The sequence below is a fragment of the Pseudophryne corroboree genome, chromosome 2 (assembly GCF_028390025.1).
Source record: "Pseudophryne corroboree isolate aPseCor3 chromosome 2, aPseCor3.hap2, whole genome shotgun sequence".
Lineage (NCBI taxonomy): Eukaryota > Metazoa > Chordata > Amphibia > Anura > Myobatrachidae > Pseudophryne > Pseudophryne corroboree.
In genome coordinates, this window is record NC_086445.1 from 178,527,302 (window position 1) to 178,534,985 (window position 7,684).

The following is a 7,684-nucleotide window of genomic DNA, read 5'->3' on the forward strand; positions in this document are numbered from 1 at the left end:
GCAGCCAAACAAGCAGTGAGTGTTCCTCTGTCCTGCCACCCAACCATTTTGACCAATGTCGGACGATTAGACCAGCGCTGGAAGCAGGGTTGGCCCCACCACCTGTGGGACCTGCCCCTAACCTTAGGGATGCGACCTGACCTTGTGTGTGCAATCGTATCAGTTTGCCATCTAAGTCAGACTGATAAGGAAGTCCTGTCGCCGATCAGTGCCAACGATCACTGCCGTGTACTGCCTTTAATTCACAGACAGCTCTAATTAACAGACAATTGTTTGTGAATTAGAGGCAGCTCACAGTCGGTGGCTGACCAAATGGCAAACCGAGGAAAGCACAGTGAGCTGGACCCTCTCTTACATAAAGTAGATGCTGTTGCGTTCCTGCCCCTACCGAGGTACAACCCCCCCAGTTCTCTGTACTACACAGAGTGTGTTTGTACCCCTGTCACCCACTGTCTCTCCATGTCATCCACTGCCTCTCCCTGTCACCCACTGCCTTTCCATCACCCTCTACCTCCCCCTGTCACCCATTGCTTCTCTGTCAACCTCTACCCCTCCCTGTCCCCACTGCCTCTCCTCAGGGCCGGTGCAAGATCTCCCTGCACTGCACCCTAGGTAAAGCTTCAGCTTAGCTTCCCCTAACCTGCAACCCCCCAAACACACACACACACACACACACACACACACACACACACACACACACACACACACACCTCCCAGAGGGGAGATGCAAGTGGCTACTAGGTGGGCTGGGATGAATTGCATCATTGCACATACAGAGAAAAGGGACAACACCCAAGGACTTTTACAGTGATAATCTATTTTATAAACAAAGTCACAAAATGTTGTGACTTTGCTTGCTCACAATACCCTTTCACTTTAAAAGTTCTTGAGTGCCATCTTTTCTATATGTATACATGCTAGCCAGCATGTTAGGAATCATATAGGACACCGAGGCCAATGTAATTTTTCTATATATACTGTATTGCACATGGGGTCTGGTGGGAATATTTAAGTGGGTTAGGTATGGGATGCAGCATTACAGTGACACTGCAGCTGCAGACTTATAGACAGGTGCTGCTTGCTGCTGGAAAGTTGGGATCCAGAGGTCTAGAGGAGGTGCATCAGGGCTATGAGAAGTGGCCATGGGGGCGTCCCTAGTTACATTCACCTCCTATGTGGCTTCATATGACTTGATGTCACACATGTCGGCATGGAGGAAGCGCTGAGGCACTATGTGGCACAGCCTGATAGTTTTGGCTGCACCTGATTAAACCCACAGCAGCGGTCAGCGCAGTGTAAAAGGAGGTGGTGGCATACAGAGACATCCTTCAGTTTTTCGCTAGATGAATTCAGAGGCGCCCTCCAAGGGCCGGTGCCCCTAGGCAGCCGCCTAAAGCTGCCTAATGGTAGTGCCGGCCCTGACTCTCCTTCACCCTCTACCTCTCCTTTTCTCCGTGCGTGTGTGTGTTGTGAAGGGGGGGGGGGGGGGGGCTCAAAGGAGGGTAACCTCTGTACATAGGCTCTGGTATCAGTGAGGTATAGTAGTGTCTAAATCGCAGTGTTATTATTCCTCTTATATTTGTTTGCAAATGTGCTACATTTTTGTGACGTGCATCCCAATAAGACCTACTATTTGCTTAGGTGATTTATTTACACCACACTGAGGGATTGGGTAGGGTACAGGCGATGCACAAAGCTGACCACTTGGGAAATAAGTCTGCACACATAGGCCCTCATTCACATCCCGAAGGATCTGTGGTACATGATGCAAAGTACCGATGTTCGCATGTTTGCACATGTGCAAAATGGGTCTATTATGGCGTGTGCAGGACAGCATCAAACTGTCAGTGATAGTCTGATGCTATTTGGGGCCAGGGAGAGGGCGACGACACACTCCATTTTTAAAATGGAGTCGTGTCGTCAGCATTGCAGAGGAGGGAAGAGGCCTCTGTGTAGCAAATGTGGTGGCCGGCTTTCGTGACCCCATGGGTCACGCAGCTGGCTGATGGTGATGCCTTGTAGGAGTTCAAAGCAGTAACGCAGCAGGTGGCGTGACACCCCCTGCTGCATTACCATATTAGAGCTATCACAGCAGCAACAGCAACTCCAAGCCTCCAACCCCATCTAAATGAGGGCAATACTGCAGTCCTGTGTCAGTTGTGTGTCTCTGTAAACATGGTAAGTTGTACAACATTCTTGTTTAGCCTCCTATTGTTACAAATGACAGCTCCAGCACAGCTTTCATCTAAAGTAAGCTTCAAAGTTGTCGCAGAGCCCTTTATTTTCACGCATACCGTACTGTACCTGAAAAAAATGAGTAATTAGTCTAAATCCATGGTTTATAAGTGCACATAAAATACAAGTAAATGGATTCACATGTAATAAATCTATATGCAATTTTTAAAATGTAGAATTACAAAATAAAAAAATAAAAAAAAAACAAATAAAAATTTCTATTACTTTTTAGTAGAGATGAGCGGGTCCGGTTCCCACCCAAATTTAGCAATCCGAGCCGGAATCCTGGCTCGGGTTTTCCCGGCTGACTGGGATCCCAAAACAAAGCAAAAATTCATCCTCCCGCTGTTGGATTCTACCGGGTTTTGGAGTCTATATAGGTCCCCGGTGATTATCGTAATTTCACTGCAGCTTTGGAGGTTGTAGTGAATTAACGTGTCACTGCGGTGTCCGTTCAGGGGTGTTCTGTTTGGGTTGGGGCTGCTAAAGGGGTACTTGTGTCCTCCAGGGGTGCTATGTTCCATCAAGGGGCTGCTGTGTTTAGGGGTACTCTCTCCGGGGCTGCTGTATAATCATCAGTGTACAGTGTACTATAAATTATAATAATTATTGTGAGTGACCCTGTAGGTGGTCCCTGCTTTGTTGTACATAAAGGGATCATCTGCTAATCTAGGGGTGCTCTGCACCCTTTAAATAATATCCGATAAAAAAAAATATATGTATATATCTTTTGGTGCTAAACCCCATTGTACTTTACTGCTATTTTTCCGTGAGACTTCCTGTCAGACCGCATTGTAGTCAGTCATACACGTATTGTGACACTGTAGGTGGCCCGTGCTTTGTTGTACATAAAGGGGTCCTCCGTGAATCTAGGGGTACTCTGCACCAGTTAAATAATATATATACTCTATATATTTTTTGGTGCTAAACCCCAGTGTACTGTATTATTTTTCTGTGACACTGCCAATCAGACCACAGTGTGTAATCTCATACACTTATTGTGCGACACTGTTGGTGAAATTAAACCACAGTGTTGGACTACTATTTCTGACTCATACACATTTTGTGTGACAATGTGGAAAAAGGTGGTACCACAGTAATATATTTTATTTTGTATTCATACACTTATTGTGTGACAATTTTGGTGAAGGTGGTACCACAGTAATATATTTTATTTTGTACTCATACAAATATTGGTGGTCATTCCGAGTTGTTCGCTCGCTAGCTGCTTTTAGCAGCATTGCAAACGCTAGGCCGCCGCCCTCTGGGAGTGTATCTTAGTTTAGCAGAATAGCGAACGAAAGATTAGCAGAACTGCTAATAAATAATTCCTTGCAGTTTCAGAGTAGCTCCAGACTTACTCCTAGATTGCGATCACCTCAGTCCGTTTAGTTCCTGGTTTGACGTCACAAACACGCCCTGCGTTCGGCCAGCCACTCCCCCATTTCTCCAGCCACTCCTGCGTTTTTACCTGGCACGTCTACGTTTTTTAGCACACTCCCGGAAAACGCTCAGTTACCTCCCAGAAACACCCACTTCCTGTCAATCACACTACGATCACTCGAGCGATGAAAAAACATTGCTCGAGTTTCTGCAAATCTACAAAGTATTGTGCTAAATTACTAAACGCATGCGCACTGCGTACCATGTGCATGCGCATTTTTCACCTAATCGCTCCGTTGCGAAAAACGTCAATGAGCGAACAACTCGGAATGACCACCATTGTGCGACACTGTATGTGCAGATAGTACCACAGTAATATATTATATTTTCTACTCATACATGTATTGTGCAACACTGTTGGTGAAATTTAACCACAGTGTTAGATTATTATTTCTGACTCATACACATATGGTGTGACACTGAGGGTGAAGGTGGTACCTAACCACAGTAATATATTTTATTTCGTACTCATACACGTATTGTGTGACACTGCTGGTGAAATTAAACCGCAGTGTTAGATTATTATCTCTGACTCATACACGTATTGTGACACTGTGCACATTTTTTAAAAAATTGTGGTGTGTGCTGTACTTCACTTGGTTCATGTTTGTTGATATATATGGAGGACGAACAATCGAGAGAAGAGCAGGAAGCACATACTGCTTGCCACCAGTCATGATGATACAAGTCCGTCAACATCATCTACTAAGGCTTATGCCCAAGGACATGTAAAATAGAGATGAGCGCCGGAAATTTTTCGGGTTTTGTGTTTTGGTTTTGGGTTCGGTTCCGCGGCCGTGTTTTGGGTTCGACCGCGTTTTGGCAAAACCTCACCGAATTTTTTTTGTCGGATTCGGGTGTGTTTTGGATTCGGGTGTTTTTTTAAAAAAACCCTAAAAAACAGCTTAAATCATAGAATTTGGGGGTAATTTTGATCCCAAAGTATTATTAACCTCAAAAAACATAATTTACACTCATTTTCAGCCTATTCTGAACACATCACACCTCACAATATTATTTTTAGTCCTAAAATTTGCACCGAGGTCGCTGTGTGAGTAAGATAAGCGACCCTAGTGGCCGACACAAACACCGGGCCCATCTAGGAGTGGCACTGCAGTGTCACGCAGGATGGCCCTTCCAAAAAACCCTCCCCAAACAGCACATGACGCAAAGAAAAAAAGAGGCGCAATGAGGTAGCTGACTGTGTGAGTAAGATTAGCGACCCTAGTGGCCGACACAAACACCGGGCACATCTAGGAGTGGCACTGCAGTGTCACGCAGGATGTCCCTTCCAAAAAACCCTCCCCAAACAGCACATGACGCAAAGAAAAAAAGAGGCGCAATGAGGTAGCTGTGTGAGTAAGATTAGCGACCCTAGTGGCCGACACAAACACCGGGCCCATCTAGGAGTGGCACTGCAGTGTCACGCAGGATGTCCCTTCCAAAAAAACCTCCCCAATCAGCACATGATGCAAAGAAAAAGAAAAGAAAAAAGAGGTGCAAGATGGAATTATCCTTGGGCCCTCCCACCCACCCTTATGTTGTATAAACAAAACAGGACATGCACACTTTAACCAACCCATCATTTCAGTGACAGGGTCTGCCACACGACTGTGACTGATATGACGGGTTGGTTTGGACCCCCCCCAAAAAAGAAGCAATTAATCTCTCCTTGCACAAACTGGCTCTACAGAGGCAAGATGTCCACCTCATCTTCACCCTCCGATATATCACCGTGTACATCCCCCTCCTCACAGATTATCAATTCGTCCCCACTGGAATCCACCATCTCAGCTCCCTGTGTACTTTGTGGAGGCAATTGCTGCTGGTCAATGTCTCCGCGGAGGAATTGATTATAATTCATTTTAATGAACATCATCTTCTCCACATTTTCTGGATGTAACCTCGTACGCCGATTGCTGACAAGGTGAGCGGCGGCACTAAACACTCTTTCGGAGTACACACTTGTGGGAGGGCAACTTAGGTAGAATAAAGCCAGTTTGTGCAAGGGCCTCCAAATTGCCTCTTTTTCCTGCCAGTATAAGTACGGACTGTGTGACGTGCCTACTTGGATGCGGTCACTCATATAATCCTCCACCATTCTATCAATGTTGAGAGAATCATATGCAGTGACAGTAGACGACATGTCCGTAATCGTTGTCAGGTCCTTCAGTCCGGACCAGATGTCAGCATCAGCAGTCGCTCCAGACTGCCCTGCATCACCGCCAGCGGGTGGGCTCGGAATTCTGAGCCTTTTCCTCGCACCCCCAGTTGCGGGAGAATGTGAAGGAGGAGATGTTGACAGGTCGCGTTCCGCTTGACTTGACAATTTTGTCACCAGCAGGTCTTTCAACCCCAGCAGACCTGTGTCTGCCGGAAAGAGAGATCCAAGGTAGGCTTTAAATCTAGGATCGAGCACGGTGGCCAAAATGTAGTGCTCTGATTTCAACAGATTGACCACCCGTGAATCCTTGTTAAGCGAATTAAGGGCTGCATCCACAAGTCCCACATGCCTAGCGGAATCGCTCCGTGTTAGCTCCTTCTTCAATGCCTCCAGCTTCTTCTGCAAAAGCCTGATGAGGGGAATGACCTGACTCAGGCTGGCAGTGTCTGAACTGACTTCACGTGTGGCAAGTTCAAAGGGCATCAGAACCTTGCACAACGTTGAAATCATTCTCCACTGCACTTGAGACAGGTGCATTCCATCTCCTATATCGTGCTCAATTGTATAGGCTTGAATGGCCTTTTGCTGCTCCTCCAACCTCTGAAGCATATAGAGGGTTGAATTCCACCTCGTTACCACTTCTTGCTTCAGATGATGGCAGGGCAGGTTCAGTAGTTTTTGGTGGTGCTCCAGTCTTCTGTACGTGGTGCCTGTACGCCGAAAGTGTCCCGCAATTTTTCTGGCCACCGACAGCATCTCTTGCACGCCCCTGTCGTTTTTTAAAAAATTCTGCACCACCAAATTCAAGGTATGTGCAAAACATGGGACGTGCTGGAATTTGCCCATATTTAATGCACACACAATATTGCTGGCGTTGTCCGATGCCACAAATCCACAGGAGAGTCCAATTGGGGTAAGCCATTCCGCGATGATCTTCCTCAGTTGCCGTAAGAGGTTTTCAGCTGTGTGCGTATTCTGGAAAGCGGTGATACAAAGCGTAGCCTGCCTAGGAAAGAGTTGGCGTTTGCGAGATGCTGCTACTGGTGCCGCCGCTGCTGTTCTTGCGGCGGGAGTCCATACATCTACCCAGTGGGCTGTCACAGTCATATAGTCCTGACCCTGCCCTGCTCCACTTGTCCACATGTCCGTGGTTAAGTGGACATTGGGTACAACTGCATTTTTTAGGAGACTGGTGAGTCTTTTTCTGACGTCCGTGTACATTCTCGGTATCGCCTGCCTAGAGAAGTGGAACCTAGATGGTATTTGGTAACGGGGGCACACTGCCTCAATAAATTGTCTAGTTCCCTGTGAACTAACGGCGGATACCGGACGCACGTCTAACACCAACATAGTTGTCAAGGACTCAGTTATCCGCTTTGCAGTAGGATGACTGCTGTGATATTTCATCTTCCTCGCAAAGGACTGTTGAACAGTCAATTGCTTACTGGAAGTAGTACAAGTGGGCTTACGACTTCCCCTCTGGGATGACCATCGACTCCCAGCGGCAACAACAGCAGCGCCAGCAGCAGTAGGCGTTACACGCAAGGATGCATCGGAGGAATCCCAGGCAGGAGAGGACTCGTCAGACTTGCCAGTGACATGGCCTGCAGGACTATTGGCATTCCTGGGGAAGGAGGAAATTGACACTGAGGGAGTTGGTGGGGTGGTTTGCGTGAGCTTGGTTACAAGAGGAAGGGATTTACTGGTCAGTGGACTGCTTCCGCTGTCACCCAAAGTTTTTGAACTTGTCACTGACTTATTATGAATGCGCTGCAGGTGACGTATAAGGGAGGATGTTCCGAGGTGGTTAACGTCCTTACCCCTACTTATTACAGCTTGACA